The sequence below is a fragment of the Falco peregrinus genome, chromosome 10 (genome assembly GCF_023634155.1).
Source record: "Falco peregrinus isolate bFalPer1 chromosome 10, bFalPer1.pri, whole genome shotgun sequence".
NCBI lineage: Eukaryota > Metazoa > Chordata > Aves > Falconiformes > Falconidae > Falco > Falco peregrinus.
The window spans coordinates 25,244,184-25,255,538 of record NC_073730.1 but is presented as its reverse complement, the minus strand read 5'-3'; positions in this window follow the sequence as shown (position 1 = coordinate 25,255,538).

The following is an 11,355-nucleotide window of genomic DNA, read 5'->3' as shown; positions in this document are numbered from 1 at the left end:
TTCTCTGCTCTCCCCGAAACGGTTGCTAAAAGCGGGGCGCGGCGCTCCCTCCGGAGCCGTCGCACCTGTGGGTCGCGTTGGGTTCAAAACCGTCCCTTCTAATTAATCCCCTCCCCTCAAAGGAGAGAGGGGGGGGGGGGGAAGCGACCCCCGCCGGGTCTGGGGGCGGTGGACCCGGTTGCATACCGGCGCGGGAGCTGCCCTCCCGAAAGCCCCGCGGAGATGCGTGTGCCCATCCCTGCCGCGATTCCCAAACAATTAATGGGGCTGCAAAGAGCTTTTAATGCTGATGGGGGGCCTGGGGGGGAGGCTAAGGCTGAAATTAAACCATGAGAGTTGGATTTGTTCGCCTAACGCTAAACAAATGGACTGATTACCTTCTTTCCAAACGCATCAGTCATACTACATTAAGTAGCAGAGAGCTAATTATCCCAATTAGGAGGCTGATTTATAATTAATGGCTTGGACCAAGTGATAATTGGATGTTAATGGATAACAGTTTTGTCTGAAGTAGCCTCCCGCTTCCCCAAAGGCAGGGCTGGAGGGCTCGGGTTTTTTTCTTCTCTCGCCCCCTCCCTCTCCTCTCACCTCTGCACGGAACACAAAGCAAATGAGGAGCGAAATCTGCTCTCAGCTGGCTCGGTGGGGACCGTCCCTGGGCCAGGAGGTCCCCAGCCTGGTCGGGGTTCAGCGAGGTGGGCTGCAGGGGTGACCTCCAGCACCCCCTTCCCCAGCTTTTCGAGCAAGCCCTGCTGCTTTTTCCCTCCCCTCCCTGAGTTTCTGAGCCGTGGGCAGCTGGGTTCATCACCCATGTCCCCGTGGGTGCTGGGTTCATCACCCACCCACCGCGTGGGAGTAGTGTCCTCGACGGGGTGGGCAAAGGCTGAGCCCTGAGGTGTGCAGCACCCCGAGGTGCAGATGAAGCTGTCCCCCTGCCCTGTGTGTCCTGGGGAGAGCAGGATGGTCCCCCCCGAGGAGGAGGGGGTTTACACCCTCCCTGGCCCACAGTGGGGGCACAGAGTGACTCTGCAGTTTCTCACCTCTCCTTGTCTCCCTTAACTACATCTCGGAACTGGCACATCGACTGTTCAGCTTTCCCCTTCCATGCTCACTTTTCACCCAGGAGTAAGTCGATGCAAGTTGATCCCGGTTCCTCGTTTGCCCCAGCCAGAGAGACTTGGACCTACAACCCTTTGGCTTCCAGATCGTGTTTCTAAGTTCAGTTTTTCCGTTCTAACTAACAGCCGTATGGGCAGAAAATTCGTGAAAGGGTAAGAGTGGCTTCAACTCTGAGTTACCCCATGACTGATGAGAGGTTATTTTAAATTACACCAACGTACTCAATGCAAAAATGCATCCAAAATTGTACTGTCAGTACACAGAAAGCCAGTTTAGATTGGCTTTCCAGCCTTCCCTGCTAATTTAAAAAGATCTTGATGTCTAAATAGGATATTCTCGTATTCACACGTATCAGCAGGCTCCTGCAGGGATCTTACTACCACCTCAGAAGACGCAGCTCTGTTTCGCAGAGCTGGTGCAGATGTCGCTTCTCCTTAGTGCCGGAGTCACTACCTGAATCAAAGGACCAGCCAGAGGAGCTTCCCACAGGTCAGAGAGAAGGGCAGGCTGGCCAGGCAAGTTTTGCACGATATAGTCGTAGAGGGAGTGACTGCAGTGGGTTTTGTTCCCAGTGTCTTGATCCTTTAAAGGAACGCTTTGCTGGGAAAGACGGGAGGCGGATGAAAAGAAGCTGGAGTGAACAGTTTCTCTCCGCTGTGTCATTATCGCAACCAGCCCTGCCAAAACAAAGGTGCTGCAGAGAAGGTCCAGGACCAAGCTCTTCTGGTGTGGCTACCTGCTGGTTTTGTTGGTGAAGCTATGAGTAAACCCTTCAGCTAGAACTAGCCCATGTTTTCTAAGGCACTGGTTATTCTTTCTGTGATTTTTCAGGGACCCCTCAAAATTCAGCTCATCAAGTTGGAAATGCTTCTGCTGAGGCACTGACAAACGTCAGTTGGGTTTAAACCCTTTCACAAGGTTCAGTGCTGATTTATACCACTCGTGTCCAAACAGGAATCTCACTTCATTTGGCAAAAATACAGAAGTAGGGAAAATGCCGAAGAACACGGATTCAATAAAGCCCAAATTTTCTGATCCTATGCAGCTACTGATAAACTAACCTACTTTAGGGGAACATCCATTGAAATGTGTGTGTTGTGAAGAGGGTGGAGAATTCTGAAATGCAGCTTAATATCCAGGAATTAATTCATGGTTGCACAGGGGTTAGCCTAACCCTGGGTCTTTTCCTGATAGTCTGTTCCAGTCCAAAAGCTACTGAAATGGAATTTTAAATTTTTTTTATTCCTTTTGACTTCATCAGGTTTTGGATCAGAGTCCTTACATTTTCTAAAGCAGGTCTGGTGTCGATATAGCTCCTGGAAAAGAGAGAGTCTCTGAGGGAGGGCTGGAAGCAGGGCTGGGACCGGGAGAGACCAGCAGTTGTCCAAAGGCTGGTGTTTACAGCCAGGAGTTGTGGGCGGACCACAAGACGAATGCGATTTCTTCCTGGTAGCTGCTGGCACAACTCTTTTAGGACCAACTGCAGTCTCTCTATAGCCAGAGCAAACTGGTTTGAGAAATGCTCTGAGTTTTAGCATCTGGACAGTTTTAAAGTGTGGGGTAGGGAGTGAGAGGGGGGATGCTTGGGAACTCCACTTGGATCCTCCAAAAAAAAGAGAAATAGTTGGGCTGGGGGAGGCGAGCTGATGGGTCTCGGGGCAGAAAACGCTTCCCCAGAGGGAGCTGCGAAAACCTGATGTCTTCAGCCGTTTGACGCCAACTGTATGGAGCACCAGGGGGATGGGTGGGTGTGGGGGGGCAGAATGAGCAGGCAGCAGCTCTGCATGGTCTTAGCATGTGTTAGCCCAAGCAGGTAAATGTGATTCTGCTGAAGCACTGCACATCTCCCCTCAAAACCCAGCAGATGTTTAGCTGCTCGCTTGCTTTACACCACACATCTTTAAAGCGCAGATCACCTGCTGGTGGCCAAAATATATTGCTTACCTTGGCAGCTGGGCTTGATTCGGTGTATGGATCCAAATGCTTACGGGAAAAGATGCATTACATGCACCCACAGTGCTACCCAGCCCCTGGCCCCTCTGCTGCTACCTCTGGTGCGTAGCCCTGTGTTAAGGTGGCACAAGTCTTACCCCCACCCCAGCCCCTCCTTGTAGAAGTCATTGAACTCAAATAGCTATTTTAGTGGTAGGAGGAAAATCAGTCTTACTCCTTGTAAAGAAGGAAAAGTTAAAACTTCTGGTTTATTACTTTAAGGTATTAAGTGTCCCACAATTGCATAGCTTGCTGGAGCTGCCTTACAGGTTTGTGTTTTTTTTTTTTTCTTTTTGTCTAAGGTAGGGCTTCTCTGTCATTTTGCCTTATATCTGATCTTAGTCTGAGCAGAAGCAATTGCCACTGTGCATTTTGTGGCTGTAATTCCGAGTGCTATAAGTACCATCTGCAGAGGCAGACCCAGGGTCAAGCTGCGCTTGCAGAAACATCCCGGGTTTAGGCTCTCAGCTTCTTTCTCCTTCAAAATTTGCTTGTTCTTTAGATCTCTCCAAGATTAGCTTCAAGCAAAATTGCACTTGGTGTCACAGCCTTGCAGCTTTTCAACTAACCAGCTGAAAGAATACCTTAGGGAAGTAATTTTGTGCCAGCTGGGTTAAACTCCAACAATGCATCACAAACCCCTGCATTTCACAAAGACACATTCCTCTCTCCTCCTTGTGTACCTGCTCAGCTTAACACCCACAACTTATGGCTCCAACTTATGTTTACTCAGTGAATGGTGATGGTGGGTGAAGAAATTGCTCTCCCTCCATGCCTCGACCCAGCTGCTGCCCTCTGATCCCAGCACCTTGGCTGAGGCATTGCGCTGAGAGTGCCAGAGGCAAGCACGTGTTCCCTTCTGCCAGCCCAGCTCTCAGGCTGGCAGCATCGGAGAGGAGCAGGAGAGGAGTTGGGAATGTCTTTAACTACCCCAGCAAATCTTTACAAAACTTATCTGCCAGGGTCGTCTTCTGCCAGCACTTCTTGTGGTGACTGATCTCTCTTGTTAGGGCTCAGGGCTAGATTGTAAGATCAGTATCGTGGTTGTGGTGCTCAGGACAGATAGAGGTCTTGGTCAGTAAATGTTGCAGGCTCAAAAACATGTTTTGGCACAGAACTGTATATCCCTGTCTTGTTAACAAGACCTTGTCATGGGTAAAATCCTCCAGGATATTGCTCCGTTTTCCAGGGGCAGTGGAGATTCCTGAACCCCCACCAGCAGCCCCAAGGAGCTGCCTTCAAGCCAGTCGGTTTGCTTGTGCAAGCGATCTGCAGTCCAATGCGCCACAGGCAAAACTGCTGGGGGCAGAGAGCAAGCAGTGAGCCCCCCTCCTGCTGCCAGCAGCCCTGAAGAAGGGCAGAGTTTGGGAAGTCTGGACCTCTCCCATTGTCTAGTTTGGAAAATTCTTTTTGCCAGCGTTAAGGTAAACGAAACGATGCTTCTCAGGAAAAGCCATTTTCACAAAAGTGAGAGGAAGGGCTGAGCCAGACAAACTGCATGCAAATCAGCTAAGCCAGAAACATGCTTGTTTTGGAAAGGGTGAACGGGGAAAGTATTTTTTTTTTTTTTTTTTCATATAAACACCCAAGATAAACACTTTAAGCTGTTTGTCAATTCAGTAGTTTGATTGCATAGCGCTTTACGGTCACTCTGAGCCCTGAAGTCAGGGGGCCAGTCTGGAGGCAGAGATGCCAGGAGGTCTTGAGACATGGGAACAGACGGGCAGCGCGGGTACAAGAGAGCCTGGCTGCAGTGGGATGCTGCTGTTTCGCATCCATGAATGTGGAGTGTGCGGCACGAACGCTGACAGAGGTGGGCTGTAGGTACTGTAACTCGTTGGGGTCAGTCTGCGCTGCAGGGTTCAGTTTCTGTTCTGCTATTAATCATAAGAAATCTAAAATGCATGATTTTGTTTGTTGTTGACCACGCTGGAAGCAGAACGAGATCCTGAAACTAGAGGCAAAGCGATGTTCATATTAAGAGCTTTTCTTATTTACCCAGGGAAATGTTTCTGCTTCAATATAAATTGCAAGAGCATTTACTGAGGGTTGAGTGCTGCTCAGAAGCAGAGAAGGGAGGTGCATTTATACTGATCTGATCTGTAAGCACTGATTGCCATGTGTAAATTACAGCAACCAAGAGATTTAGCACCACAGTGATGTTTAGTGATCCCAGTCCTGGCTCTATACTGCAAATGGCTGAGCTCCAAGACTTAAAACTTATGCCTGGCTCAAAAGCAGAGACTTCAAGGGTGTCTTTATATTATTTTATGTTAAGTTGGACCTTGTGAGCCTGCCCTTTGAAGAATGCCTCTGCAAACAGAGGAGATGGAAAGTCTTTTGCCAGGAACTGTCTAATCAATCACTCTGTTCTGTTATCTGGGGCTTTGGGGTGTGGTGGGGAAATGCCTATTTCACAAAAGCCTGAACTAAACATCACACCAACTGTGATAAGAGTTACCTCTGTCAGCCAGGGTCTGTTATCTCAGCCACTTGCAACCCGGTGTCTGAGTTTGTAGAGCCCTGCAATAAAACTCCCCTGTCTCAGCAGGATGCTCCGAGTTTGTTTTATACAACTCGCAAACCCTCTCACATCCTATTCCACTGCTGCCACAAACAGATGAGCATTTACAAACATAGTTGCTGTGCTCTTTAGCAACACAGTCTCGACAGAGGCAATTATTTGACAAGGTCTACCCAGAAGCTGCGACGCTGTCCCTAACTGGAAGTATTTCCAAATTTCAGCTGCTAGCAAACCTCCTGGTTTTAAGAAAAACATCTTTTTCATTTATACCAAGGTCTGTAGTAGCAGCTGAGTGTGAGCTGCAAGAATGGGTGTAATCAGTCAGGTTTTGCTTTCGGTGGGTCGTGACTTGTTTAACCAGACCAGGTCTAATTAAGATCTCACCCTGCGCTAAGAAATTAGCTGCATTTAAATCCAGGGTTTTACACAGGTATAAAAATATTGCAGGAAGATCAGAAATAGGGAATCTTGACTTTTTTTTGAGAGCAGTTCTCAATTCCTTTATTTCAGTTATAAGAAAAGTCCTTTGGAAGCCTATTTTTATGGTGCATGTTGCTCTCAGACTTTGATGTTTGAATGAGAAAATACAATGTGTTGCAGTATTTCAAATTATTTATTTTTCATCCACTAGAAAGGTGAGATTGTTTCCTTAGACATTCAGCAATCTCACATGAGGTTCAAAACTGATTTATAACACACTGGTTATTATCTTACGTGATTTTGGACCTTTAAATATCTTAAAGATTTAGGGATATTAAAAAAAAAAAAAGATTGAAGAAAACCTCTTGCAAGGATCATTTATTCAGAACCCCCCCAGGTATGTAATTCATTTAGTACCAAATACATATAAAGCTCATGTCTGTAGATATAGTAAGCTGGTTTTCCTAGACTGTCAGATAAGCAGAGGCAGAGATTCATTATTTATCTTGTTGATTTAAAGTGTTTCTGAATAAGGACTCAAAGCATAAAATCATAAAGCATAACCACCCCAGGAAGGGGGGGAATATTTTGTTGTGATTTTATTTTTGATGATGTTTATTGCCAGCAGTAACAAAGGGGACACTGTTAGCACAAACCATTTGCTGTTATTCCCCGTCAGTAGTGAACAACGGGTTCCTGTGCTTTGCATAAACACGAGCAGTCATTTGTACCGCCTGAGCAGGCGCTTGGGCTGGAGGACCACAACTTCCCTTTGTACCTGACGGGGATGCTCCTATTTTTTTCTGTCACCTGCAGGACCCTGAAGACCAGACAAGAGCACCAGCCTTTTCTTTCATGATCTTTTTTTAACTGATGCTTTTCCCACATTCAAGCTGTGTCTTGCATCAGGGTGCAGACCAGAGGTGGTGCTGAGCTCTTCCAAACACCAAATGTATCTCTGGCGAATCTCTCTCCATCAGTAACGAATGATAGTGTTGAAATTCACTTTTACCAATGAGTTGCCAAAATCCAGATGTAACTTTTTTAGTACAGCTTATTTCCCACATAAAGTAGGCATCATACAAACCCATCCATCCCCACATGCCCCAGCACCCACCCTCCCAATTTCTGTTCAGATTTAATGAAATGACAACGTAACGCCCTACGGTGCCCACCAGTCAAAAGCAGACCCTGCTATCCTCTTCTTGACTGCTCTAGGAAAAATTTAGGTGTTTTATTCCCCATTCTTCGTGATGGCACCTGAGCATTTTGTGTAGGTCAATGAATTTAGTCTCAGTACTTTTTTGAGGTTGGGATGACTTAGTATTTGGAGGGACCAGCTGAAGGGAAAAGAGAAAATGGCCCAAAGCCTCTGTAAAGCTTCAAATCCTACATCCAGCCTCAAACTCATCTCACCCAACAACATTTTCTTGAGAAGGGCAAATGTCTTGTCCTAAGGGTTTTTTTACTTCCACCAGGGAAAACTGTCCAGAATAAACTATTGCAGAAAATTCCTCTATCTGGACTCAGTTTAGATTTTTTTTTTTTTTTTGGGGGGGGGGGGAGGGGGGAAGGGAGTGCGTTACTCCAGAATAATGCACTTGAGCAAAACCACTGTCTTGGTTTAAAATTCCTTTTGTCCAGATCTCTGTCGGCACAGGGAGCTGTCGTGGATGTCCTTATTCAGGACAGCTCAGCACAGGGACCAGCTCTCTGGCATTGACACAAGTTTTGTAGCCAGCACAACTGACACTTGAGTTTGCAGGCTGCAGGGAGAGATGTATTTCTCCCTGAATGAGTTTTGTCTGTTCTGCTGTTAAAGACCTTGCGTGTGACTGGCAGGTGAAGCCAGGTACAGACCGATGAAGTTTTGGTGGGGAGAGTAAGGGAGCGAAATGAGGAGAGGAGCGAGCAGAAAATGTCCCTGATCTCAGATTCTTGGGTGCAGTTATATACAGCTCCAGAGCGGGTTTTGTGGTTTCTTTTTCCCTCCCTGATAAAAGGGAAAATATGGATGTTTTGTTACAAGGTACTTTTCTGAAAATTTAAATATCTGATTTTAAAAAGATGTTTCATTGTTCCCAGATCTATTTCAATTCCACACACACTAGGAACAGAAGTTTTCACCTGGCGAGGAAATGCGTGGTTCTCTTCTCTGCACATCTTGTCTCAGGACAGAATTACATGCCTGCATAAAAAATTAATTGCCAGTTAAATAGGGAAACTTAAAGCCTTTACAAAAGTTTAGAAGCCAAAGCTGCTAATATTAAAGCCCAGGGCCAAATTTCCCGTACGCTACACTGTTAAGTGGTGTACAATAAATTGCACCAATCTTGTGGTATATGACTTTATGGGAAGCTGAAGTTTTTGAGGCCAGAGGTGGCAAGGGGTGGATGGGAGCCATGTTGTGGCTGGAGCAATGCAGCTCTGCTCTGGGATAACGGGTTTCCCATTCCTGGCTGGTGAATGTTCAAGTTGTTTTGCATCAGATTGAACAGCAGCTGCTGAATAGAGTGCTCTGCTCTTTGGATTAATCTGGGATGGGCAGAGACCTACATCACCTGGCCTCTAAGCAATGTGGAGGATGGAGAAACCTGGGTGTCTCACAGCCAGCAATGGTTTAAACTAAGGGGAACCCTTGTCCCTCTGAGGCCAGCTCCTGGCAGAATGGATCTGCAGGCTTGGGAAGAAAAAAATGGGTGCAGCATCCATGAGACTTCCATGGTGAAAACTTAAGTGAGAGGTAAAAGTCATGGGAGAGTTTTTGGGACTGAGGTAGTAATGCCAGGATTGCAAAGGCAGAAGGAGTGGGAACCCATCAGGGTCCAGCACAGGGCATGGCGTGGAGACCTCCCAGCCTAGCGCTGCAAAACATGGGTAGCTAGGAGAGAGAGCAAGGCTTTTGGGGCTGGGGCTGGGACGGACACTGCTGTGGCCCTGAGGGGCTGTGCAGAAGGAAACCACCTGCCCCAGGAGGTACCAGCCCCAGGCACTGCACGGAGGCATCCATCCCCCTTTGCTGAGCAAATGCTGCAGGATCAGCCCCCAGGCTCTCAGCAGGGGCACCCCCAGGCTGGCCTCACCCTATAGAGGTATTTTCCTCTCACCTGTTCTATTCCTCCGACTTTCCTCAGCTCCCAGCTCCTTTCTCCACCACTCCCAACTCTTCAACAATCTCCAGAGCAGAAAATCAGGGTGAGGCATCCCCGTCCTTTCAGGATGGACCCTACGTTACACCCAGCTGTACTGACGACTGCTCCAGCCTGTACCCTTGCACAAAGCAGAAGCTCAAACTTTGCTTTCATCCTCCTCCGGATGGCTGTTCCTGAGGCCCTCCAGCCACTCAGAGACATAAAAGATGCATTTGCAGATTTTGAAAATTAAAACCATCTATACAGCCGGTGGGAAGAGATCAGCTTATTTGGTTGCTTAATGAAATATAAAGATTATTTTAACCAGTGTAAGCACTATTCGACAGCTTGTGAAACACAGTGGTGGCTTGATGAATGGCTTTCTCCATTAAAAAAAAAATTGCTGCATGATGTCTTTTAAATATTTAATTTATTGGTTGGAATGTGCTTGGAGCTGACAGTTAAACAGGAGCTGTTTGCAGTCTCCGTTAACTTTGCTTACTAGGCTGAACAATCTCGCTCAGTGAATTCCCTCGGTTTTTATACTGAATCTGGGATGACACTTTTGCTGCACAAGTGAGTCAGAAGTTCTGCCTTTCGTCTGCACAACAGCGTGCCAGGCATTTAACAGTAAAGCTGTGATGGGTATTGACTCCCATCCCGAGTCCATCGTTAACAAGTCCCCTGCTGTTTACTTTCCTTACTTTTTATTTGATGCACTTTCTTCTAGGCCACCCAGAGAGTTTGTTCAGACACACGTACACACAAAAGCATCTTTTAAAAATCAAATAAACTGAAATCTTCCTGGAGCAAGTGTTTCAGTGGAAACACTGGGCTCCAGATAGAACATCACTGGCAGTGTACTCAGAAGACTATAGTATGGGAAAATTCCCCTCCTCTCTCTCTTCATTTTTTCCCTTTATGTGCCAGCTTGGTCTACAACCAACGTCATGCAAGGGGGATTAAAAAAGAAACAGGCATTTCTGTGAGTTGGGAGTCAAAGACTCTTGGCCTCCCACGTATCTCCTGGCAAGGCTGAGCCCCAGTATGGATTCTCCAGTGTCTATTAAGGATGGAGGTCTGGCAGCAGCCCAGGGCAGTTAATAGGTTCTGTGTCCTCAAATGGTTTTCACGAAACACGCAGGAACTTAATAAGCTTTGAGACCTCCACTCTGCTGGCCAAAGCTGGTGGAACCTGCCAGCGGTTCACAAGGGGATGGGAAGGGAGGAGGCAAAGTGAAGTTGCAAACCTCTGGTTTGTTGCTTGCATTGGCCAGCAAAGCCAGTCCTGCTCTTGGACTGCAAAAGCAAAGCAGTGAACAACTCTCTGGCTGCAACAGTCTTGCTGATGGTGGGGACTGGCTGAGCACCGCTGCCTGCTGAGCTGGCTTGGTGCATACTGAGCGCTGCTCTGCCACGAGCTGGGGTGGGGTGATGCTTCTCGGAAATGAGCTGCACCAAGGATGGGGTGAGGCTGCGCCACAGACACTGCTAGAACAATTCAGGCTAGTGTCCAGGTCAGGGACCTGGAGATCTTCCCCAGGTGATGGGAGATGTCCTCTGTGGCCATGTCAATGGCACATGTCACTGGGGCGTGATCCTGTCCCTTAGCATGTGTCACCAGCAGCAAAGCTGTGCAGTCCAGCAAAACAGCATCCCGGCTGTAAACTTGCTGTGAACCCGTCATGGGGAAAACACAAATGCCAAAAATCTGTTGGCACGTGAAGTCTTTCACCTTGATTGGAGAACCAGTAAACAAAGTTTGGCATTGCTTAGGTCTTCCCTAAGCTCGATTAGAGGAGAGCTATGGCATTCTTGTGTTTAGGTCAGCATCTGAACCAAAAATACCTGTTTTCATAGTGGTTCAGCTTAGAATAGCATTGGCTTTCTCTCCTGTTAGAGTGAATAAAACCTTAATAAGGCGTAGATGAGGGTTATTATTTTGGTTTGGGGTTGTTTTTTCTTGTTTAAGAATTGGGTAAATTTTGAAATGAAACATTTTTAACATGAATTAAAAATTAATTGCCTGGATACCATAAAACAAAGCAGATCTGTTTTTCCTCTGCTTTCCAGAGCAAGCTATAAAATATGTCTCAGGCACCCTTAAATGCATTTTCAATAAATCAGCCATTCATATAAAAATTGTCTGTTTGTACTTTGAAGTAGGAG